Raw genomic sequence first — 27,816 nt, forward strand, 5'->3', positions numbered from 1 at the left:
GATAAGTAAGGAGCAGGCATTGGCGTGACCTCTGAGCTGAAGATGACCTTGCTATCCTTGGGACTGTGCTACTGTAAACTCTTAACTGGCTTTGCAGTGCCTAACCATATAGCTAGAATCTTCTTTAAAGCCTCCAGATCACTTGTACAGTGAAGAAGTTGGGTTTTTTATAGTCACACTTTCTTTCATTTTTTTTCTCTATAGACGGGAGTTTTACCATACAGGGTTTCATCCGAATTTAATACAAGATTTGTCCTATGGAAACACCCCCTTCGATACATTTATTCATAAGGGAGCAAACGTTTGATGGCTATATAGAAGCAATAGTGGAAATGTGAATCAGTTTGTTTGTCAGATAAGGTAAATGTGGGTGCACACGATAAATGTTAATAGCATCATGTTGGCATTAGAATAATCCCAATATACAGGAAGGCATTTTTAGGTAGGGAAGTTTGCACTGATGGCAGAGGTTGCATCTAGATGATCTCATACAAAGAGATAGAGACATGCAAGTTGGTAGAGGAGGGTTAGCTGTTAGTAAGGGCAAGATGAAGGAGTTTTCTACCTCTGCTGGGGCAGAGTGAATTTGCACTAGTAAACTGATATTTAAAAATTTGGAACTCTCTTGAGCATATTTGGTGGTGGTTGTATATGTTAGTTAGTTAATTGTGGGGTTACTAATTTAACCACAAATAAGGGTTTTTGGCTTAATGGGTATTTTATGAACTGGCTTTGTATGGTCTGACATAAGCATACATGGGGACATGAAGTTAGCATGGGTTGTTTTGTTCAGATGTTTAGATTTCTGTAAATTTTAGACTGGTAATATGGAAGATATGATGCAAGGCAATAAGGTTCTCAATAAATATAGATCCCCCAGTTACCAGTGGTCCTGAATGCTTGTTAGGTACACTGTCCTAGTAAGGAGGGAGTGCTGTCATTGTTTAGAGACCAAGTCTTTGTAACCACACATATATGGATGTTTTAGAAGATGGGGCAAGCCTAAAGTTCAGACACATCACTGCTTAAATTCCTAGTATTGAGCAGAGCAGCCTAGATGTTGTATGAATTGTAAATTGGATGGAGCATGCCTAAGAGTTAAACTGTGCTCTAAAAGGGAGTGCACTCTCCAAAGGTTCTAGCCAGAACAAGAAAACCATATGATATGAGACATAGGCTGTCTCTAATAACAAAGCAAACTCACAAAAGATCCCTTTAGAATGACACTTGTCAACAAGCCAACCACTATAGCTAATTATTTCTTTTTCAGATCCATAGGTTCTTAGGATATCACTACGCTATTGACCTGATGATCTTTACAAGCTTAGCTGTTAAATTCCAATGTAATACTAGATGAAAGATATTGTCTACGTCCAATGTTTGTCTAGCAAGGACTACCCATGTCCAGGAGAGAAGCTGAGTCAATCTCTGGCAGAAATGTATGGTGTCCTGTCCAGTTGTCTAGGTTGGGCTTAAGGAGGGTCATGGAGGTGCTCTGCTTGATATGGATTGGAAGCCTATTGCAGAGGAGTGACAACCTCTGGGAGAAATATTTTTCTTGATGAAGGAAGATTGCTGCCCAAAACTAGTAGCTGACTTTGTTCAGGACATGAGTGTTGAGTTCAGTTATGTTTCACTATATATTCCCTTAGTGTAAAATGCACAAGGTCATTCACTTCCACACTGGCAACAACAGATCATACGCATGCTTAGGAAGATGAAGGTTCTTGAGATCACTTCTAATGTGCCTCAATCTAATATCACAAAAAACAACTGATCATAAATCTCGGTTTATTGAATCTGATGGGGGCAGCTTCAGTATATTTGACAATGAAACTGCTTATAAAAAAGTCTTTATATGTTCATAGGTCATAGATATGTACTAGGCTAATGGCCCTGGAGCCTTTACAAACCTAGCCCATAAAAGTGCCCTGGCATCATGCCACCCAGTGTTAGTTCCCAGTACCTCTATCAAGCAGAGCTCCTTGAGTGATCCCCGGGTGAACTTTCTATTTCCCATCCACCCATCAAGATTTCTCTTGAAGAGGGCCAATGAGGTACTCTGCTTGACATGTACGGGAAATCTTTTCCAGAGCATGGGCAGTCTCTGGGTTATGAACCTGTCCCTCTAGCATGTTCTGTAGATTGTGGTAATGCGGTTGAGGTCTCTGAAGTGTGTGGTACAGAGGGATTGGGATTTCTTTAGATGTAGCATTTCTAGCAGAGCTGGGTCAGACATGGCTTTGTAAGTCAAGCAGAGATCACCTCTTAGTAGATGATATGAGACAGAGAATAGCTGGAGTTTTTGAGTCTGTCCATGTACAACGTGTTAAGGCTTAGGATCCTCTTCATGAGGTACTTTTGTGGCCTTTCCAGCTGTTGCATGTGTTTAGTGAGGTACATGCCAAATGGGGAATTATACTCGATGATTGGCCTAATGAGGGAAGTCTAGAGAGATGATGACCTCTTTCTTCCTGGATGCAAACCCTTGGTAATGAGATGTGCCACAAAGGGCTTTCTGACCACAGTGGCAATGTGGTGGTCAAAGGAGAGGTTGCTGTCAACCTGTGTCCCCAGAGAACTTATAATGCCTACAGTGTTCAGTGGCTCCCATCAATGTGGCAATTAGTGGGAACTGAGTTTTTCCTAAAGAGGATGATGACGCACTTTTTGGCATTAAGCTTAAGGCCATGGTTTCAGTAAGGCCTTTCTGTAGGCTGTGTACATCACTTGGGGAGTTACAATGTCTCCCAGCTTGCAGTCGTCTGTGAATTTGGTCAGCCAGAGTCCCTCTTTGTTGGCCTGGTCTTGTGAGAAGCAGATGCCAAACGGGAGAGGACCCAGGACCAATCCCTGTGGTACTTCACTTGTGACAGGTTGTCAGTCTGACTTGGAGTGCACTACTTTCACTCTGTGGGTTCTCTCTGTGAGCCATTTTGCAACCTACCTAGTAACATAGGGGTTGATGTCTAGTTTGGTGAGTATATCAATAATTCCCGAGTAGGAAATGATACCAAAGGCCTTGGCCAGATCAAGCTAGGCTGTATGAACTGTCTTGCCATCATCCACAGCTCTGATGACTGACTTAAAGAAGTCAACCAGGTTGAGCAGACATGATCTACCTTTCACAAAACCAAGTTGCTTGGGATCTAGAGTTTGGAGATTCCCTATATCCTTGTTAATTAGGTCTATGATGATGCGCTCCATAGTCTTACACATCAAACTTGTCAGTCTAATGGGGTGATAATTCCCAGGGTCTGTAGTTACTCCCCATTTATGAAGAGGGATGACTGTATTAGTGTGCCATTCGGTAGTGACAAAGCCTAAGGTGAGGCTGCAATTGAACAGGGCACACAAATGTGGTGCCAGTTCACTTTGTAGTTCATGTAGAACACATCCAGGGATATTGCTGTGTGCCATGAAAGCTGTATTCTTGGCCTATGACAATGCAGCTTTAACCTGTTGTACAGTAATGCTGGGTGCCTGGCATTCCCCTGGCATTGTGATTGGTCCTTTTGGGGGGAGAGAGAGGTAAAGTTGGCACTGAATCTGACGGCCAGTATATTGGCAATATCTGTTGGCTCAGTATAGGAGGTACCATTGTGCAGTAACTCAGAGCAAACCTGGGTATTGCTGTGGAGAGTTTTGATATAACTGTAGAAGGATTTGTGGTTGTTTTTAGTGTCTGCTACAATTCTGCCTTCATAGCTGGTTTTAGAGGTTTTGATGAGGGATCTCAAGTTTTTGCTGAGGCTAATAAGGGAGTTTTTCCAGTCTTGGAACTTCACCTTTATCTGCAAGAGTTTCTTCCTTTTCTTGTAGAGTTTATTAATGGCAGGGGGCCACCAGATTAGCTTCCTTTTTTCTGGAGGAGAGCGTTTTGGTTCTGTTGGGTATGGCTAGTTCCATGCATTTATGTACATGTTCGTACAGTGCATTGGTATATGATTCTGCAGTCATGCATCTATTTTCCATTTGCATGGGTGCCATGAAGTTAGCCACCTCTGTTTTTAGGAGCCCAAAGTCAGCTTTGGAGAAGTTTTTTATGGTGGTTACCTTTGCGGGGGGTTTGGGAGAGATGTGGATTTCCATGGTGATTAGTTTGTGGTCAGATCTAACCAAGGAGGAATTGACTGCTGGTGTAGAGCAACAGTTGCCCATGTTAGTAATAACCAGGTCAACATCCTTGGATGTTGCTTCCTCTAATGGAGGTAAGAATGAGCTGCTCCACGGCATTGGAACTGATGAATTCCAGGAAGCATTGGGCCAGTGTATTGGTGCATAAGTAGTTTTCCCTGTTGATGGAGGGGTAGGTGAAGTCACCTAGTATGAGAGTATTGGGTCGGATCCTATTAGTTTCCAGGGTGCTTAGGAACATGGAGTGAGAGTCTTGGGACATGGTTGGGGACCTATAGCAGGTTATGACCTGAATCACCATCTTACCCAATGTTAGTTGTACCTGAAGTATCTCAGATGTGTTGTGCTGAGCTACTAGTCTGGAGGTGTGCATATCCTTTATAAGTATGGAGACACCACCACCTTTGAAGCTTCGGTCCATGTTCTGGGGCCGAAAGGTGTGGAATGAGTTATAGCCTGGTAGCACAGGAGTGCTTTCTGCTGCTTTAAACCAGGTCTCTGTTACAGTATAAATGTCGATGTTCTCCATTTAGAGGAGTGCTTCAAGCAAGTGCATCTTGAGATTTAGACTTCTAGTGTTGAGCAGCATGACCCTCAGATTGTATTTATTTATAGCTGGTACAGTGGTAATTTGGTATTTGGAACATTTCCTAAAAAGGCACTATAGGGGTGGCAAGAGCCTTAGCCAATATCCAGAAACCCAGGGATGACAGATGCAAGCCATCTCTGGCAAAGCATCGAGATCTGTCAGTCATGTCATCCCAAGCAGACAGATACTGAATCCCTTTAGAATGACACCAGAAACTTAGCCAATTGTTGAAGTCAATCATTTTCTGCTTGTACTGTGGTATCTTTCTGGGCAATGGTAGGATGCTGCTCAGAGCTAGGGTCATACCTACCTGGGCCAGATAATCCGAGAGCTCTTCCATGTTTCTCTTCATGTAGTCCAAGGAGGTGCATCTCAGGTCATTCACACCCACATGGACAGTTACAGAGTCATACTTGTACTTGTTGTGGAGTGACCTGATACGTGTGCTATGTGTCGGATTCTGGCACCTGATAAGACAGGTGACTGTTACCTTTTCCTTATTCAACCTATGATTTGCAACAGGACCTTATCTCCTTAGAGATCCAGGCTTAGAATTTCTGTGTAGAAGAATATGTAATTGTAGGTGTGGATGTAGGTATTATTGTAACTTTAAATGGAAGAGTCTGTTCTTATTGTATTGCTGGAATGCTTATGCAGGAATGCTTTTGACATGCTCAGCATAAGCAGGTGTAGTGGTACACTGTTGTTTATTGACAGCATTGTGCACCCAATTTGGACTGGTAACTGTATCTGTCAAACATCTAGGAGGGAGAGACTATCAGTAAATATGATACATTTCTTATACTTATTTGGTGTACCTAGCAGAAACAGAATGATCAGTCGAGAGGAAAGGGTAGCTTGATACTCCATGATGATGAGTATTAAGCTACTTGCATTATATTAGGGTACTTAGTTGATTAATAATTGGCTTAGTCTCTGGTGTCATTCTAAGGGGGTGCAATATTTCTCAGCATGGAAGGAGATGGTCAACACACCATGCTTCTTTGTCAGAGATGGTCTGCACGTCTTCTCTGTAGGCTTTCAAATATTAGCTAAAATATTGTCTTCCACCATAGTGACTTTTTTTAGACAATGCCAAACTGAAAGTACTTCCGACATAACAAATCAAAACCAAGAAAATCTAAAGGTATTACTGGTAAATGCTAGGAGTCTAAACAAAAAAACTCCTCTCCCTAGAAGCTCTCTTTACCCTAGAGAATGCTGATGTCTGTGCAGTCACTGAGGCATGGTTTAAAGCCACGGAGAGCACACCAACAGTGCAAGGTCATAATGCCTTTCACACATTTAAGCCAGCTACTTCACAGGCAGGGACTAAAGGTGGAGGTGTCTATATTTAAATCAAAAATAAATATACTTCAAGGCTGGTCAAACAGGACAATGCACCTGAGCTGCTCCATGTTCAAATCACCATATATAAAATCCAATACCACTTCCTTGCAAGCTATAGGTCCTCTTCTATGAACCAGAAAACCTATACCATGTATTTAAACTTATTAGAAAGACTAAGCATCCACCCCAATACCATATTCCTTGGTGATTTTAATTACCTCACTATTAACTGGGAATCCTATATGACACCAACTGTACAGGCACAGAGAATCCTGGATTTTGTAAACAAATTTCCTGGACCAGATAGTCAATACACCAACCAGAGGTGCAACCATACTGGATCTGGACATCTCTAGTATGGGAGACTGCTGTACACCCCCTACTGTAATGCCTTCCCCAGTAAAGTCAGACCACAGAATGGTCTCCTTTGCAGTAAAAATAAAACCTGGACCCCCAGCTAAACCTGGAATATTCAGGAACTATTCTAAGGCTAACCTCCTGCTATTAAGTGAGAACCTGGCAAAAGTTCAAGCCTCCATAAACCCTGAAAACACTGTTACCTATGGGGAACTGTTCACAGAAACCCTTTACAAGCATGTTAATAGCTGCATAGAGGCAGCTGTACCCACCAGGAAGAAGTACAGAACTAACTCAAAAAACAGACCGCCCTGGTGGAATCACAAAATCAAAGGCTATCTAACAGGAGGAAGAAAATTATGGCAAAAATTAGGAGGTGCAGCACCCATCAGGATAAAAGCACACTTATCAAACAAAACAAACAACTCATAGGACAAATAAAGTCTACCAAATCCAAATTTGAGGTAAGTTTGGCCTCCCAGGCCAAGGATGACCACAAAGCATTCTTTAGCTATGTCCACAACCTCGAAGGCAATACACAATTGTGTGCAGAGCTCATTGTAAATGGAGCAACCTATACTGAGCCAGAAGATATAGCAAACCTCCTAGCTGATAAATTCAGCTCCAGCTTTACCCCTCTATCCTCCTTAAACTTCCCTCAGGAAATATCATCAAATATAACCCCCCTACTATCACTAGAGAACAGGTCCTTAATGCTCTCTCTAAGACCATTAACACTGCCTCAATGGGCACAGACAATTTCCCAGGATGCCTTCTAAATAGCATGAAACATGACCTATCAGGGCCTCTGGAATTACTATTTTACTTTAGCCTCCAAATAGGCTTCATGCCTCATGAATGGTGAAAGCCAACAGTCATCCCTCTGCATAAAGGTGGGCCTTCTACAGACCCTGGAAACTACAGACCCATAAGTCTCACTAGTCTTATATGTAAATCCATGGAAAGAATTATCATGGAGATGATCAACAGATATGTAGTAAACCTCCAAACACTGGATCCAACCCAGTTTGGTTTCATCAACTCACCTTGTGGACTTCTTTGAGAAGGTCACCAAAGCAATGGATGAGGGGAAAATCATTCACACGGCCTAACTTGACCTGGCCAAGGAATCTGACACAATACCCCACTCAGACATTGTTGACAAACTCAAGAGGTTAGGTACAAACTCATATGTCACCCAGTGGATAGCCAACTGGCTCACAAGTAGGGCCCAGGAAGTTAAAATTGGAGAGTCCAACTCTATAAAGAACCAGACACAAGTGGAGTCCCACACGGATCAGTCCTTGGACCACTCCTTTTTGGCATTTACTTCTCAGAAGTCAAGGCCAATGCCAGTGGTCTCTGGCTGACTAAATTTGCAGATGATTGCAAATTAGGAGCTCTCATTGAATGTCACACTAACACAAATGTTCTCTAGGAGGGACTGACACAGACAAACAACTGGTGTCAGAGACATGGACTAAAACTAAATGCCAAGATTTGCATAATAGTATCCTTTGGGAAGTCAGTCATCCCTGGTAACTATCATATTGGCAACGCACCTCTTAGAGATGACCCAGAACTCAGGGACTTGGGGACACACAAAGATGGTAATCTAGCCTTTGACCATCCCGTGTCTACAGTGATGAGGAAATCATTCTATGTTGTCCAACTTATAAACAAAGGGATGGCATCTAAGCCTAAAGAAGTCATTGTTCCACTGTATTCGACATTCATCAGACCTATCATTGAGTACAATAACCCCTTTGGTATGTGCCTAACCAGGCATATCCAACAACTGGAACTTCCACAGAGGTTCCTCACTAAAAGAATATAGGTGTAAGTAAAATGCCCTGTGCAGACCACCTTAAGGCCCTATCCCTGTATTCTGTTTCCTACAATCTTTGAGGGAAGATCTATGCCTGGCATACAGGGCATTGTCAGTCCCCACTCTGATGGACCTCCTGCATATTCACAAAACAAACAACACCAGAATTACTGTGTTATAAATAGGACCTGCTGGAGAGATAGGTATGTATCTCAGTGATTGCCCTATCTATGGACGGCGCAGTGGTAGTGTTGTTGCCTCACAGCAAGAGGTTCTCTAGTTTGATTAACAGTTGGAGTGCCTTCTGTGCAGAGTCTGCATGTCCTCCCTGCATTTGTGTGGGTTTCCTCAGGGTTCTCCGGATTCCTCCTGCATGTCAAAGACATGTGTCTGGACCATTTCTACCCAGGCCTCCACTGAAAATTAGCTTGGTACTAAGTCGGACCTTCCCGTTAAACAATAAGTAAATAAATAAAAATATGGAACAGGCTCCCTAGTAATGTGAAGCAGAGTCCCTTCCTATCCCAATTCAAGTGCAACTTGGAAATTGGATGGGAAATGGGAAATTCATCCCTGGTTTGGCACCTATGTTTCTAATGGACACAGGTAATCTGTAAATGGTTCACCTCCCAGGCCCATGCTTACACTTATCAAGGGTATCAGAACTTGTCAGAGATTTGGGATGCATGGCTAGGCTTAAAAAGGCCCTTGGGGTCGTTAGCCTAGTAAACACCTATGAACCTTTAAGACAGCATGTGGTAAAAGAGAAAAATCAGTAGACAGCGAGCTTACTGAAAATTTAGTAAATCATCATGCCTATGCTAGTTAAAGTAACAGGGTTCAAGCATGACAATGGTGCACTGATCAGCAGCAATATATCAGAACAGAGATCTGCAATTAAAATCAGCAAAAACAATTCTACAGAGTAATCTGCCACAGAATAGAAAATCACAAAAAGCTGCCTAGAATTAGCACTCTAAAACTGAAAAAAAACCCTGAGAAAGCAGACTATGCAAGAAAAAATGTTAAATACCAGAAGGAATAGTAGAATTAAACAAAACAAAAAAAAACCCTAGGCCACTCCAGTGACATAGAGGGATAAAGCCTTGACCACAGCCCAGTTGACCTGGGTTCATTTACTGTCTTGGGCAGCTGATGGAGCAGCAGGGAGTGAGGGGTATGCTCTAGTAACTGGAAGGGCATTTGTTGATGATGCTCCCTTAGGAGAGGCATAGTCTAAAGGGGGAATTGCCTCATATGTAATCGAATGATGCAGGAGGTGGAAAAGGGAGTGGGTAGGGTATATAAAGAAACCCCCCAGGAGAGATGCAAAGTTGGCCAAGTTACCAGGATGCCCCTAAGGTCCAAAACTGGCCAAATCAATACCAGAGTAATTTCAGGGGACAAAAGATTACCTGGTAGATCCAACATGGGTGTGGAGCATTGGGGAGATATGCTGGTTAAATGATGTCCCAACGGTGATCAAACTAATAATAATAAAAAACAATTCCTAGTACTATATGGTATCACTAGTAAACAGTCATTGGAATTAACCCAGTCAGAAGGTCAAACTTTTCTCAGTATATAAAATTGAAGTCTTGAAAGATGGGATAGTGCAAGAAAAAAACTCTGATTGTAATGACTTATAAAGGAAGGGGTAGTAAGATGATGTTAAATTTCAAAATTCATATTTATTTATGTTGTGACACACCACCACTGGACCAGTAATCAAGGAGCCTCAATCATCACCACTGGCACCAGGGGGGATGTACACTGGGAGGTTGACAGGTACACACACAGTATTAACAGATTCAGCTCTCTGCGTCTAGTGCAATTTTCCTTAAGAGAACACAAAGATCAGTCAGTCTGAGGCTGGTTTCTCCCTCTTTTGCCAGGTCCCCAACAGACTCCCCACTGGCACCATAGCTATAAAGTCAAGATCTCAGCTGAGTAGCCAAGCCAAGACCTCCAGCACCTTCTCTGTCCAACTAGTGTTTTGTGTCCCTGACCAAGTAAGCGACGAATACACTCTGAGGTTTGATTTATTCATACAAGCACACACCTGGGAAAGGTTGGCACAGGTTTACTAGCTATGCCCCCTTTTGTCCAGACTATAAGGTAGCTATCACTGCTTTGCATTGCCACCAGCCAACTCCTTATCGGCTACTTTAAGGCCCTTAACAACGGGTGTTCAATCTTACTGTGTAATACTATTGTTAATACAAATGGTAGTTTGACCAAGAGTAAGGCTATTTAGGAGTGGCCTATCCAGTGTCACCAAATAAATATGCAAGTACTCTCAGAACTTAAATATCTCTAAACAGATCAGCTACAATGAAAGGTTTAAATATATTTAATAAATATTAAAAGAATAGAAAATACTCTATATATTTACAGTAACATCAGAGTTCAAAATCGCATGAAATATTTAAAACAACATTGCAGGACAGTCTCATATAAATAAAGAAAAACATCCAAGCTGAGCTTTAATATATTCCTGACTTAATCTAAGAGAATTACTAGTTAACTTGTCAGGTCCAAGACAGCATACAGAATGCTCAGTCTCTCCCTTAGAGAGTTCTCAAATTAATATCACAAATATTACTGTTGGGATAGCTTGCAGAATGACATCATTTCTTGTCATCTGACTCTATCCCAGGTAAAAGCCCCCACTGCTGAAATCTAGCAGTATTTAGCATCTACTTGTGAAAATACATAGGTAAGGGCTTTTCCTCAGATCCGTCCAGCTGTTGGAAGTCATAAAACAATAAACCACTTCCACATTTCAAGCCTAGTAATTATTTCTACTTCAAGACAACACAGAGAGCTCCCTAGTATAGACATCCTGTCTCTTGCTGTCATAAAGTAATTTAATTTCAGCTATTTTCTGAAGTTTTGCTGGAATGAAGTTAACTCCGTGTTCCAGTTTCTACTGTTAAAAGATATACATTTAAACAGTTACAATAGTGTATGTACATTTCTGTTCTATTCCTGTAGGAATGATGTGGTTACATTTTAAGCACTTTGCACAAATCTTTTCAACGCACACTTCTTTACCAGCAGTTTGATATACACCTGACATACAGTTCTAATACATTTGTAACACAAGTATCTAATATGAATTATGTTGATATTCACAAAATAACATATAATTATTTACAAAATTCCAGATAGCTCTGCTGGCAGTATCTCCATTTGTGACATATATACTTAAAGCAAAGCTTTATATGTACAAAGAATAAAATTAACTTAAAAGTAAACAAAAATACAAAGTTCAAATAATCTAAGTAAGGTACTAACATATAAAAAAATACCATGAGATCTTATAGCAGATACATAGTCTTTAAATGAGTCTTGTCATCAAGGATTACTCCTTTAACATGCATCATGAATGACAGTTCTAGCTGTCTTTATGCATATCCCATAAATAATTACAAGGTTTCTGTGCAAGAGTATTTTACCTCCAAAGTGTGTTATATACAGACATGACTATTATCTCAGTAATGCTAAATGTACTTTGGTCATAAACTATCCACTAATGGATATATGTAGAGCATCTACTAAGAATTTAACCAATGGTTGATGGCTCCAGAGAAAAGAAAAGGTAGAGGTGCTTGTCACCAACATATCAATGCTAATTAAACCTCTCATCCACATAAGATCTAATGATAGCACACACATGCTTAATACAACAGGGCACAGAACACATTATATATTAAAGACCAAGAAGTCTCCTATCACTTGAAAATGGTTGATTGCTTAATAAATTAATAATACTAAATGAACTGCCCTGCAGGGCTATTTTAACCTTAATCCAGTGTACAAGGCACGCACGCGGGACTGGTGGTGCTCCAAACAAAAGCACGAATTGAAGAAAAGAAGAAACCAGCAACAAAATAAACAATATAAACACTTTTTAAAAAAACAAAAAATTAGAATGCACATACTGGTTTCCGGCCTTCGGCCCCAATTCATTGCAATGCTCAATGTTAAAAAATAAAAAATCCATTTATTATCCATCCATTCCATATATATTCCATATATAGTCACTTCTTTCAATTCAATTGTCTGAAATCATTCAATCAATAATGGTTGTATTTAATAACACTATTTATATAATAAATACAAATAGATTATAAAATATAAGCTTATTGAAGAACTTGTATATTGTGCATGAAGAACCATGGTTCTTCATGCACATGCTATTATTCACAATATGAATGGATGTCATATCTCTGTTCAAATGGATGTTTGATTTCAATGTTATAAAATATGTTGGTTAATTTGATTGTTATAAATAAGTTTATTTGTTGTTTTTAATATTGTTATTTCTGTGTGTTTTTGTCCCTTATTTTAACCTTAGCCATTAACCCAAGGTCAGAATCAAACCCTATGCCGATGTCAGTACAAATAGTTACCTAATGAACTCTCTCATCTTGGGTGAAATAATAAAAGCTAATATGGCAAGACCAAATACAAGCCAAATATCTGTTGCTTGTAATTAACAAGTAAAAGGTATAATGAATATAATGCAGAGGGAGCACATATAGATTGAATGTATGCAGACTTCAAAAGTCCATTTGATAACATACTACATGACCGTCTTAATCAAATGTTAGGCTGAACATCATATGATCCTTGGAAAATATGACTGCAAAACAGTCGGGGAACAGAAAGTGGGCAGTCAAAATACACCATGAAATCACTCATCAGAACTTGAGCTGTGGGGTATATACTGTTCTCTTCTCAGTCCCCATCTTATTTTATCGAACATGGACTTTATTATAGTAATGCAACACAGCACTGAATATGTAATTAATTTTGTACTGAAGGTGGGTGTGCTGCTTGGTCACCGGACTACTGTATGAGTAACTGAATCATATCCACCAACCTCTATTAGGACAAAATATGAATTACTGATAACCCTGATATGACACATTCCTATCACACATGCATTTCTTGCCTTATTAAAGTAATGACCTTTATAATTTGGACTCCATTATGGTTCCTTCTCTGCATAGTTATATATGGTGTATGCACATGCCATTTAATTTCATGCTGCATTCCTGAACATACCCTAAATGGAGATTACTGTACTGTAAGTATGGCAACCAAGAGTGAAATACTATGGAGTTTTTAAGCACAGAAGATGAACATATTCTGGAACAAATGAAATAAAACAGAAAATTAAAATATAATTTTGAAATTACTTGCAGATGGTGTCCATGGTAAGACAGTAAGTATTATTGCTGTTTTGTTTAACAGCAAAAAAAGGTAGCCAAGATGTAAAATGTTTAAAATGTTCCCATAGCTGTACTGATCTGTGTTTCAATGTGGCTACTAGCTGTTGACTAGAGTGCATGTTAGTTCTTGTAGGTGATACATTACAGTTACTCTAAGAATAATCAAAATAAATTCAGTGGACCTAAAATGAATAAATATCTGAAGAAATGTTCCACTGAAAAAAGCAGTGCCTTAATATTACCCGAGAGTACCTGGATTAGAATGTGTCCCACTCTTCCACTCTACCCCTCAACCACCTATAATTAATATAATCAGCAGAAGTTACCATAGCTTGGAAAAATAATGAAATATCATGAACTGAGGTAAACATGGAATTCAGAAAATACAGAAAATTTCCATTCCTGGCACATTTTTAATAACTTCAAAACATTTCAGCTTTGCTTGAAGTAGTTTTGATCAGTGACAAGTTACCCTTTCTGTCCCCTGCAGAAATGGTGTCATATGCAATAGTATATTTTTAAGCAAAGTATGTGGATAATTTATTGAAGAATCTGGATTAAACATATGGATGATACCATGCAACTGCATGCTATTTTAACTATGAGCATAGATTGAAAGGTTATGCTGCCATTCATTAAAATAAAACACAATGTATAACTTTTTAGAGCAAGGATTAGGTTGTGCCTATGCATTAAATGGCAAATGATATCGTTAATCTGAACAATTTCTGATATTTACATTGGAAACATGTGTCAACATGTCCTACATGCAGTCTTCACATTCCTGCATCAACAGCCTAAAATGGTAATCAAGTCCTTGATTAAAATTTGGTAACCGTGTGCACAGAAAGAGAGTGGAATTTCAAGAAAGAAAAAATAAATATAAAATACTAGGTACAATGCACTATTCCCACAAGGAATGATAATAAACAAATAAAAATAAAGAGGTTAACTCATTAACACCTATGTGGTGTGGAATGTCACACCTCTAGCAGCCTATACACATCATGCATTCTAGAGTATTTTCTGAAAAAAAAATAGATTTAAAAAGCATATGATAAATCTAAATATTTTTGAACAATGTAAGTTATTAAAAGTATAAAATGCCAACATTGTTTCTGTCAATTATTCTTTACAGTGATAATAGTTAGTGCAGTCATAGTATTTCCATAAATACTGTAATTTGTATTATAATGCGAACAAACTTCAAATAATTTTTCTAAACTTTCACAAACACACTTGCATACATTGAAAACTATACAATCTAGACATATATTGTTAGAACATTTTTTTTAACCACACAAGTTTTCACATAACAGTAAACTTCTCTACAGATGCATGTTTTTTGAGATTTTACAGAAATATGAAAATATATGTTTACCTGTATAATTAACAATATGAATAATACTGGATATCTCTCAAGATGTGCAATTTACAGTGCAAATATCAAAAAACGGTTTTCTTCAACAACATCTAAGGTTTCATCTAATGCCATGCAACAGTTTATAAGTCACTTGTTTTTTTGAAGTATTTACTACATATGGAAATATTGCTTATTTTTATAATTACTAACAAACAATTAACAATATTTTCAGTATAGTGTAATATAAGCCAGAAATTTTGTTGAACTATTCTGTCTCCCACAATGGTGTTTCACACCGTATACCTCAATAAAATGTAGGTCTCTCAATTATGAAAATATAAATATAAATATGAACACATGAATAAGAATTGTCAAACAACAATTCATTTATCCACTGCTCGACATCCTAGACAAACAATCTTAGTGTTGCTTTGTTAACAACTCCTTCACTTTTCTGATGTTATGTATTATTAGATGGTAAGTCAGTTAGTTAAATAAGCCAGACCCAAAATGTCTGGATGCCATAAGGAGGCATGCGTGTGAACTAGAAGTATACAAAAAAAGACATTACACAATGTTGACTGATATTCATAGTATACATACCTATCTTAATATTTCAGTTTTAAAATATGGTCACAATATAACGTTTGAGTGACAAGGATTTCAGGTTATAAGTAACTCCAAGCCTGTAAACTGGTTCAGAAATAGGGTTGTGAAGGTTGCATTATAATGTTTTTCTGTTAAAATAAAGGGGCATGATAATCTTAATGGTTTCAAAAACACAAGCAATCGGCCACTCCAGAATAAAGCCCTGAGGACATCTCAGCCAAACCAGGTTTGATTAGTGGTTCAGGTAACTGAAGCACTGGCAGGGAGGGATGGATGGGTGTTACTATCCTTGGTGGGACAGCAGTTCTGCGGGTGTTTCCTGTGAAGATCCCTAGTGGATGGTGGAGCTGTCACTACCAGAAGGTATAGTCCAAGGGGGATCAGGTGGGTGCATGGCTTAGTCACTTTGGAGGAATGACAAAATGCTGCATGTCCCCATTGCATGCACATCCTTCAGGTGCAACCACAACAATTGTGTTGGGAGGAATGTGGTAGGTCATAAAAAAGAACTTCCCCAGTGGATGTTAACAACCTGACATCCTGAACAATCTTAACATCTGCACTAAATCCAGCTCTATTAGAGGACATTTATGGGATTAGAAGGTAACTGGTAGATCAGCAATGGGTATGGGGTACTGGTTAGGGAGCCATAGAATGATGCAGATGGAGAAAATCTTCCTCCAACAAAAATCCTTAATTCGTTCTCATATGTTAAATTGGGATATTTTATTTCTCAGTCCATAAAGATAACCAAGTGCACAAAACAAAGTTGTCCATTGTCTCCCTTATTATTTGCTTTGGCCATTGCATCAAATTTTGCTATACAGTAGAATTTAAAATAAATTATAAATATACTCTCAAAATTTATAAAATTGCTGATGATATACTGCTAACAACAGTTAACATTTATTCTTCACTAATAAATATAAAAACATGGGTCTATATCATAACTGAGAAAACCCGTTTCAGCCAATACATAAACGTCAACACATATTGCGCAAACCACGACTACACCGAATGCCCTAAACCGGGAAATTCAAAATCTCGAACCGGCATAGTTGGCTAACCCCACTGCTTGCTATGTACTACCCACCCAAACAAAATAAATAATCCACACACATACACTTAACAAAACCTTACTTCTAACCCTACACTAAACCTTACATACATCACTATCTATGCACTTACCTTAACCCGCACCCTAACCCTAAGGTCCGTAACTATCGCACACTTACCTTATGGAGCTATACCACAGAAGGGCCAACTATGCCGATTCGAGATTTTGAATTTCGCAGTTTAGGGCATTCGGTGTATATGCGGTTCGCGCAATATGTGTCGATGTTTACGTATTCGCTGAAATGGGCTTTCACGGTTATGATATAGACCCTAAAAACATGATATTTTGTACCAGATGTTAGCAGGTACTAATGCACTCAAAAGTGATTAACAGGTAAATATAATTTGGATCTGGAAAACTGACCTATAGTATAAAATCAATGGATAGTTCTTAATCTCTAAAGCTGACTTAATATAATTCTTGATTTTCTAAACAATATTGAAAAAATGGTGAGAAGGGAAGATCATAGGCTGAATTCATTAACAATAAGTGCAGCTATTGTATATGTGGTGCACCGTGCACACGATAGTGCACTATTTCATATTGATTAAATGGTACAACAATTAGGGGTAAGAAATCGGGCACAGGTAAACAGCAGAATATGCTAATGAAAGCATATGTAGCCACATGGGCACAGGTAAACAGCAGAATATGCTAATGAAAGCATATGTAGCCACATTGCATGATAATTAATCAATCTGACATGGCAGAGCTATTCATGAAGCTATAAAGCAATTGTATATAGTCAGTGTAGCCATTTGCCCTGAAATCCAAAACTCTTTGGATTACAGCCACAATTACACTTAGAAAAAAAAAAAGAAAATTGCTGGTATTTGCTGGTGCCATTATAAAACTATGTGCAACATGCTTTATTTGATGTTGTGCTGCTGTTGCCAGACCTTCACCAAGAAGAAGTTTTTTTTTTATCCATATTGACTTAGTATGGACTGGATGACACAGAGCATTGTACAGCTAAACCACGTAGACAGGGAAACAGTATAGTAAATATGCAACCTTTTCTACCCTTGTCTGATATCCAAGTGTGAAATCTGTTTGAAAAAAAGCTAACTGCTTACCTCCATATGCAAGTAGTTATATGTCCCTAAGATATGAGACATCTTTCTTGTGTATAGTGATGTCAATAATACTGTAATACGACATGACTGTGATGTCTGCAATACCCACCAATGGACTTTGCACAATAATCTGCATGAAGAATTTTACTTTCCCACAAACATATATAGAACCATAACTTCATTAAAAATGTGCAAATGTCAGTGCACAATTACCATCACTGAGGCAGGGTGGTGGTAGTGGGGAGGAGGATACATGAAGGCAAGTTTAAAACCAAAGAAGTGAGTGTGAATTATTGAATTGTATTGCCTACTTGAAAGTTGTGGAGTATACTCACTGGAATTGTCTTCCATATCAGAACCAACATCAATGTACAAAATAGGTAAAAAATCAAATCTTCATATTAGCACACACAAGTAAATACATCCTCCTCCTCCAAAAAGTAAAGGGAAAAAAGGAAATGTACAGGTCATGTAAGTAGTACAAAAGCTGTTTAACTGAGTAGTATATTGGAGCATTAACTAAAGCAATGTATGCTTTCCAGTACAAATGAGTAAAAGCATTATTGAAAACCACTTGCATGGAAGGGAGTCAGTTATATATCATAAGCTTAAGTAAAACATTTGTGGGCTACAAACATCAACCCCCTGACCTTGCTAGAAAGTAATACAACACTCATCTGCAACAACTTTCCAGATGGGCATAAAAATGTTCCATAATATCATGTTACATTCTTCATAAACTTTTGTAATGTTGACATGCAGCATTTTGAAAAAAAACGGCAAGATACCTTTGTATCAAGTTAGTTGTGACTGTAGAAACATGTTTTATAAGTAATTAGCAGCATGCAACAATCTGGATAAACAGTTACCCTACCACAATACACATTTCCTTGCCTACACAATTACATTGATACAATGCAGATTCAGGTCTGTTAGCACTGTGAATAAAAAAAAAATGAGATGTGAACTTATTTGCATTCATGAATTCCAAAATCTGCACTAAGTGCAGGGAATGTAAACGTGGTCAGTTCGTTCTCTTTGTTCTTTCAATGTAAACATGGTGTAAGGACCTACACAACTGCGTGCACACACCCTACTTCTGCAAGGATGAACTGTGGACTGTTACCAAAGAAATAATTACAAGTATGAATGTGTGCTCTGACTGCAATATCAATCAGGCTGTTACAGGCAGAAAGTACTGACGAAATGTTGTGACTGCTATTGACTGACTTAGGAAATGAACATTTCTAATAATGATATGACTTGTTTATGGCAATAGTTTCTGCCTCTCAATACAATTCAACATAGGCATCTTTTTAGAGAAGCATAGATATTTGAGTGATGATCACAAAACAAAGAGAACCAAGGAGGTGCAGTGTTCAAATGTTTTATTTTATATTGCTTCTGAAAACAAAATGACCATCAGCATAGGGTTGTAGATTGACTACTGTGGTTCAGCCCCACCACACCTCCACAGGTGGCTGCTAAGGCATCACTGCAGTCAGCACAGACACCAACACATCTGGGTCACAACCCAACAGTGTTACCTCTACAATTCCTGTCCTAGATGCATTAAGTAAATGTACCCTGCTACTGGTTCAGAGGCACCCTCCAGGAGCAGTATGAGTGGAGGTGCTAGTTTTGTCACCCAACAGGAGCTGTCAGGGCTGATGGAGGCATTATAGAGAGGAGCTCTGGTGCCCAAATTAGCAAGGGTTGAAAAATTCCTGCATCATATTGCCAAAACTATGCCACATCTGGCACTGATCCAGGCAGCTGACAAAGGAGACAGTGATGCTAGTTATGAGGGTAAGGACTAGATTCTCACTGATCCCAAGCTAGCCATGGATGTGCCTCTGAGGTCCCCTACCTATCCTCAATTATGGTGTACCCCAACCGTTTGTGCCCCATACCATCCCTTTCTGTCTTGTATGTCATATATGTCTGCACCTGCTACCTGAATTACCCTACATATCTGAACCTCTCATTCCTAAGCACCATCTTCAACATTCATCTCTCCCAAAAAAAATGGGTACCTGTCCCACAAAAAATTACACATGTACATAACTCTCCACTTCACTCATGTGCCATTCTAACACACTTAATTTGGTCAGTTGGCAATACCACCCTAGTGGCTGCCACCCATCCCTAGTGTGAAGACTCTCCAATGTCATAAAGCTGTGTGAAAACATAACACATTAATACATTTATGTTGTAAAGAAGTGGATAGCTATGGTACTCTCCCACCACCCTCCTGCAAATTCCTGTATTCTTTCCCTTGTGTCCTACCCTCTGCTTGCTCCTGACCATTACCAACCCTTTTTCACATCTTTAATCTGGTGAGAAAATCTAATCACACACAATACACATAACCAGAAATGGCCCATCAAAAGCCTTAATTTTTGTTCCTCAACATTTGCACGGATATTGGCATTGAGAATCACTGCTGAGTTGTGGTGAACGCTGTTCAGCTTCTTGTGACAAAAAGATGAAGATTTCAATTTCAGCTGAACTAGTCTGGTTACTTTCATGTAAATATGCTTAAATCTTTCGTGCTATGGGAATGCAGAGTAAAGAAAGACTAAAGGGAGTATTGTGAAGTAGTTACTGTAACAGTTCTTAGACTGTTGGATGTAATCAACTAAAACTTCTTTTTGGCATGTTGAGATAATTTCCTGTCTGTACACTGATGTTTTTGCATTGTATCATGTGTTCAGTTACAGCTGTAGGTCAATTATTATTACATGACATTTTCTATTCCTATCATATAGTTAACTGCAAATGTCTGTATTTGTCTCCATTTACATTTCATTAACACACCATTTGAATAGTGCAGCAAGACATCATTTGCAAAAACATTCCAGCCCCAACAGGAAGGCTTAGCAAGCTCTCCTTATACTGCTTATGTTTTAATGTTGGTTGCACTCTCCTACCCCTTCTTGCTCCATACAGTAAGTACTTTTATTGCACAATGCATGACAGCTTAATGAGGAAATAAGTAAAAACAATTCACCAAACAGATGGTCCTACATGTCCGACAAAAAATATTGTCACTATCCCTCTCTCCATCTGTATAAATCTCTCTCTGGTCACCACTTCCACTTCAGTAAGTTGTCACTGCATTTCAATTGTGTGATTTAAAGTGTTTGATGGAGTTTCTTTGTGGCATGATGAGCTAATGCTCAAGTCTATAGACAGATCTTTGCATCCTTTCAAGGTTTCAAGTGCAGGCATTTAATAACTATTACTGACTATTTTTAGTACAGAATTTCATGTGTAACTGTTGCCTATACATTGTTAGGAGCAACATTTTCCTGCTTCTGTGATACGCTGCTTGGTCCCTACATCCCTTTCATGCTGTGTATCTTCAGTCTTCTGTGCCACTATTCCTCCTGCTCTACATTTGTGCAGCGCCTGGCACTGAGCACCACCTGCAACTCAGGCTAAATGGAAGTGCATGGCAACATTTTTTGAGTTTTGCCTTGGGCTGCATTACTCTGGTGCCCTTTGCACTGTTGTGCTTAGCTACATATAGTAAGGTTTAATCTACTTTTGTACAAGTTAAATGTTCAGTGGTTATTAGGGTAATGAAGACTAATACATACAATCTCCTTTTCTGCATTCTTTTGTCACATGTGAACTATGTGAAGTAGTAGATCCTATGTGGTATGTTTAGATAATACTCATGTCTATAGCGTTTTTTTTCAAATACTCTCAAGGTTTTGAACCCAGATGTATGCCAAACTGTTTCTGAATGTTTGGTCTGACTCCTGTAGGTGTAAATGTTGACCACACCTTTCCTTAACACATCATTATCCTGCTGCTATATTAATCTGCCTGCTCCCTATTGTGAAGCTTCTCTTGTACAGATCTTGCATGAATAATTATGCTGAAAAAGCAAATAGTAACGCAACACAAATGTGTGCAGAAATGAAACACAAAATAACCTGTTAGTATGTCTGTATTGTGTATTCCTATCACCAACTGTCCACCTCTTCCCACCCCTTTTGTGGCATCCTGTACACCTCCTTGAATCCAATTCTATAAGCCATGTTTCTTCCAACAATATCATGCTTGGCCCCTCATGTGAATCATAATATAACTCTAGCATACATATAAGGACTGTATGATCCAATATAAAAAAAAAGGTACCCTCCCAATAAAAAAAAGCAAGAAAAGCAAGAAATAAAGATAGAATATAAAAATATATATATATGATATGAGACAGTACTTGTACATTTGGCATATTCAATCATATACATAATTTATCCCAAAACATGTGACGCAGAATACCAGCTGTCCCAATAAGTGAAGGTTTACTAATTACTAATGTGCCTTTTCACATCACTAAATTCATAGAATATGATCATTATATGGGACAATCACAGTACTGTTATATTGGTGTATCCAGACAAATGCATTTATCCCAAAACATGTGATGTACAATACCAGCTGTCCCAATAAGTGAAGGTTTACTAATTACAAATGTGCTTTTTCACATCACTAAATTCAGACTTCTCTTGTGGCACTTGTGACTAAGACTGTGTTTCCTAGATTGTGTAACTAGAAAGGGAAGAGGTTTGGTTCTCACCAGGAGGAACTTGTGTGTGTGTGTGTGTGTGTGTGTGTGTGTGTGTGTGTGTGTGTGTGTGTGTGTGTGTGTGTGTGTGTGTGTGTCTGGGGAGGTATAGTGGCAGGTAAGTGATGCTTCAGTGTCAAACATGCTGTGTCCACTTCCACTTCCACTGAGGAGAATACATTTAAATTTGGACACAGCTCCCTCTGCACTTTATCCAACTTTTAACTGAAATATCCTCTCTGCAACACAATGATGAGGTCATCCTGTCAAAAGTGCATGCTTTTCTCTGAAGTGTCAGACTTCTTCTATGGCACTTGTAACAAACACTATGCTCTCCAGATTGTATAACTAGATAGATAGGAAGTTCAGTTCCCAGCATGGGAAACTTCTATTTTTGTGTCTGCCATATGAGGTATATATTGCTTCCTGAAAAGACGTGTCAACTTCCAGTCAGGGAAATAAATTACCCTTTGTGGATATTCCACATCCCTTTATCACAGTTTTATCACAAACATCTCTCCAACACAGTGATGAGGTCATTCTAACAAAAATGCACTATGTCCCCATAAGAATCAGCCTACTCATGTGGAGCTTGGGGCTAATACTGTATTCTCTAAATTGTGTAACTGGTTAGGTATATAATTTGAATCTAACTGTGGTGAACATGGGTATCTGTGTGGTTCTAGTGTCATAAAAGTAAACCTTCTATAACAGATGTGCTATATCCACTTCCACAGTGGAGAAAACTTTAACTCTGGACACAGCTCACTCTGCAGTTTATCCCACTTTTAACACAAACCATGTATTTGCTACCCAATAATGAGGTCATCCTCTCAAAAGTGCACTCTGTCCCCTTAACAGTCAGACTTGTCTTGTGGCTAATACTGTGCTCTCTGGAATATATAATTAGGAGGTTCAAATCTCACAGTGGGGAACTTGTATATCTGGCTTCAATGTAACTTGAGTACAGATTCTGGAAGGGTCATGCTTTATCAACTTCTACTCAGTGGAAGGTTTTTAACACTGGAGAAGTTGCTCCATCCCCTTATCCCACTTTTACCACAAACATTTCTTTCTATCCCAATGCTGAGGTCAACATGTCAAAACTGCACACTGTGCCCTTAGAAACTCGCTGTTCTCCTGTGGCTCTTGCAGCTAATTCTGTGTCAAATAGATTGTGCAAATACATAAGTAGGAGGTTTAAATCCAACATTGGGTAAATAAAGTCATTGTGCATACTGTCATGCTCAACTGTGTCCATAAAGTGCAACTGTGTCCCTGACAATACCCTATATGTAAAATTCCACTTATGAGGTGTATTTCCCTGGCACAGGATTACCCTATAGATTTATATTACCCCAGGTAATAAACATTTTTGAAACACAATGTTTAAATTGTGCTCCTGAAAAGAACCACATCAAAGTGGTCATATGAGTTACCCTCTGGAACTGACTGTTACTAGCTCACTCTTTAGACTATGTAAATACATAGGGAGGGTGTTTGAGTATAGCAATGGACAACTGTCCTTTTGTCTGTCATGCTGTGTAGAGAAGGCTTCTAATGCATGTATTATGTGTAGCTGTTTATTGTTACTGTGCACTTCAGCTGCCTTAATACATTTTTACAAGAACATCAGTGTATGAAAGAATGGTGATGTCATCCATTCAAATATACACTGTCACAGTTATAACCCAACATCTTGTGTGGAACCTGCAATTTAGGTGTGTTCTGTACCATGTGATCTGTTCAAATCCACCCATTACTCCTTAAAGTCACTTGTGCCATTATTTTTGTAAATGTGCAGGTAGGTAGCAAAGTTGTCAGATAGCTATCTGCTGTGTACATGTATGGACGGGGACACCTATTACAAGGATTCCTGCTCATGTTTCACAGAGAAGTGCTTTCTTTGATAATGATAATGCTATGGGATGACATTTGTTTTTCCCATAATAAAAACGTACACATTTCCTGTGGCATGAGGACATAAGACCATGTTCTGTATTCTTGTGCCTTAGCAAGGCATGTATTCGAATCCATGATTATTCACACATTGTGGCTGATTGTCATTCCCCTGTCAGACTGTTGACTGCATTACACATTTCATGTGTCTGGGTACAAATAGCAACAGGCAATGATGTAAGAGAAACACACATATGGCAACACTCTTATAAAGAAATGACAGGCACACATCTCCCTTGTGGGAATAACATGATGCCACAGCTTCAAAGACAACCATATCTTACACTTGTAGCACCATTGACACAGTGACACATTAATTCTTTCAGATATCATGTACCTTTTGTCGTCACATGGCCAGGTACTCAAAACCCACATTGGCTGAACACATGTCCTACTGCTGTTTTGCATGACTGATATCCACAAGTGTTATAATGTGTACTATTACACTGGGAGAAACCTTCTCCAGCTTTTTTATTTCATACCAATTGCAACATAATCATATGATGTAATGACTTCATACAGGTGGAGTCTCACAGCTTTCTTAAGATTCCACTGTAGCATGTGTGATTCATACACTTTTGTAGTCAGTGGGCTTATATAGCTTGCTGTTCCATTCCTAAGGGTAATGTTCTATGAATGTATCGACATTACACAAACACTGCATGATGTTATTATTCCCAATTTTTATTTATTATCAATGCAAATAATATATATTTGTGTTGCTTATATGCTGTTATGCCAGTGTTCGCGTTAATGTCTTGTGACCATGGTCAGTATAATCCTGTATTAGCTACAATCCATCTATAAGCAGAGTCCCTGAAGTACTGTAATGTCATCAGATCTGTGTTGTCATTTGTCACTTGTGTATTTTGATTGCTGTTACCTTACTGTTTATGATGCACATGTATATAAAACACATGATTGTCTAAAACATGTGCCAGTGTAATATACGCCATATTTATGGTTGTCCATTTCAGCTATGCATGACACAACTGCTATACAGCTTATGCCTTGTTTATACAGGACTGAGTGGAGGACACAGGGCTGCAGCCAGTTATCACATATACATTCCCTGTACACTCACTTCATATCCAATAACTTCACTGCATGCAAATGACTCATAATGTAACCAATTTCCTTGCTAACTTGGCATGTTATCAACATTAATATTACATTTACTCCCCTTTCTTACAATGTTGTATTGTGTCCTTCTCACATACAGTGTCAGCATGTCCATTTTATGTTATGTACATGGGTATTACCCTCAATATGGATGTCTTTTTTTTTTTTCTTTCTGGCATCATCACATTTGAATTAACTGAGTACACGTGCCTCAGTTTACTCTCCCCTTGTTGTCTCCCCTCACTGTTCAAATTGTATTCTGTGTAAATTAGGCCAGTTTCACATTCCTGCATCTACATGCTTAAAAGTCAGTTATCTTACTTTACATAAGCTGTCTGCATATGCACTCATAATACGTTTACCTACCGGCAAGTACTTTTGTTTACTTTGTGCTCATGCTCTCAGCACTGTTTCATGGCCACCAACCTTGCTAGTAGCCACAAAACGGTGCTTCAGATTGTGTAAGCAGGGTTAGCAACATACATATTCAGTAAATGCTTTTGCCCATTCTGCTAACATACCTCTTGCAAAGCTTACATGATTGTTAATGAATACCAGGGCATATTTATCCAAAATACATAAAATAATCAAGAACCATACATTTGCATCAAAGATAACTACTTAAACTACAATTGATAAACAATTATTTTAATATCTTAAAAAACTACTTCAGCTTTTTTATTATTATTCTTTTGAACATTTTCACATAGATCATTATCATTTATCATCCCACATAGAAAAGAAATTATGTACAAAAAAAGAAGGCGTTGAGTTTTGAGGTGTAAATCCTTAATCAATGTACAATAGCAACATTTGGTTTATGATTGTAAAGTTCTACAATGCTTTCATAAAAAAAAAAAAAAAAAAAAAAACAATGTTTCCTGTAAGCATTGTGGTCTGATAAATTTATATTAACCAAATGTTTGGCGTTACTCAATGCTCTAATTCCATGATGTATAACCCAGATTCTGTTCTCACTTTTCTGGAGCTTATTAAGAGTAGCCATGAAAATGACTACAAAGAACTGGAAAATATGAGATTACAGCTTAATTTACAGTATCTATAAATACTATCATTGCTGTGTGTCATAAAGAAAGGCCTACTATTAGGATGAAAACAAGCAAAAAGGAATATAGTTACTGTATAAAATGGAAGAGAAATATTAAACTATGTTACATGATCAGTTTATGTACATTTAATGTCTTTTAGCAATATATACAAAAATAAAATATTTACTAAGCTGGGCATTAATCCCAATGTCACTCGATGGGATGCCAACTGGCTTACTGACAGAACCCACACTGTAAAAGTAGCTGACTCCAAATCCAGCTTCAGACAAGTGACAAGTGGAGTACCTCAGGGTTCAGTCCTGGGACCTCTCTTGTTTGGCATCGACTTCTCTGAAGTACAGGCCAACACTAAGGGGCTCTGGCTAACAAAGTTCGCAGATGACTGCAAACTGGGAGCCATTACTGAATCCCCAAATGATGTCGATACTCTTCAAAAGAGCCTTACAGAAACAGATGCTTGGTGCCAGAGCCATGGGCTCAAGCTCAATGCCAAGAAATGTATAGTTATCCCCTTTGGGAAAAAACATGTACCCGTGAAATACCACATAGGTGGCAGTACACTAAACATCGAAAGTTTGATAAGAGACTTAGGGACACAGGTGGACAGTGGTCTCACCTTTAATAACCACATCGCCACAACAGTCAGGAAATCCTTCTATGTGGCACACCTCATCACTAAGGGCTTTTCATCCAGAAAAAAAGGAGGTCATTGTCCCACTGTACTCATCCCTCATTAGACCCATTATAGAATACAACGTCCCATTTGGTATGTACCTCTCCAGACATCTGCAACAACTGGAAAGGCCACAGAAATACCTCATTAAAAGAATCACAGGCCTAATGCAGATGCCCTATGCTGACCGCCTTAAAAACTCCAGCTATACTCTTGTCACATATCGTCTACTCTGAGGCGATCTCTGCTTAACATACAAGGCCATGTCAAACCCAGAGCTGTTGGACATGCTACACTTAAAGAAATCCCAATCCCTCAGAGCCACACGCTCCGGGGATCTGAACCTTGTCATCACGATAAACAAAACATGCTGAAGGGATAGGTTCCTGATCCAGAGACTCCCCAGACTCTGGAACAGACTGCCCATACATGTCAAGCGGAGTGCCTCTTTGGCCCTCTTCAAAAGGAACCTTGATGAATGGATGGAAGAAAGGAAATTCACCCCGGGGTTCAAGTCAGTCGCCCTGCTAGAGAGGGGTCCAGGGAAATAAATAGTGTGGGAAGAAATAGCCAGGGAATTGTTATGGCTAGGCTTGTATAGGCCCTAGGGCTGATAGCCTAGTACAAACCTATGAACCTATAATTGATTTAGACACACAAACAATTATTTGTTTTATTGCATTAATGCGTTTGTTCCAATATATACATTTTCAATTAAAAAACTAATGGGGCAGAGGCAGAAAG

At 38.8% G+C, this 27,816-nt stretch overlaps 1 protein-coding gene across 4 annotated transcripts in view; it reads right to left on the reverse strand.

The window, feature by feature from the left end:
- The window catches only part of LOC122813204 (voltage-dependent R-type calcium channel subunit alpha-1E-like), a 4,399,719-nt gene that overhangs the window by 1,118,949 nt on the left and 3,252,954 nt on the right, over window positions 1–27,816 (reverse strand). The gene's annotated exons all lie outside the window — the stretch shown is intronic.

This window comes from Protopterus annectens, chromosome 10.part0 (assembly GCF_019279795.1).
Source record: "Protopterus annectens isolate FY-2018-M chromosome 10.part0, PAN1.0, whole genome shotgun sequence".
NCBI classification, from domain to species: Eukaryota; Metazoa; Chordata; order Ceratodontiformes; family Protopteridae; genus Protopterus; species Protopterus annectens.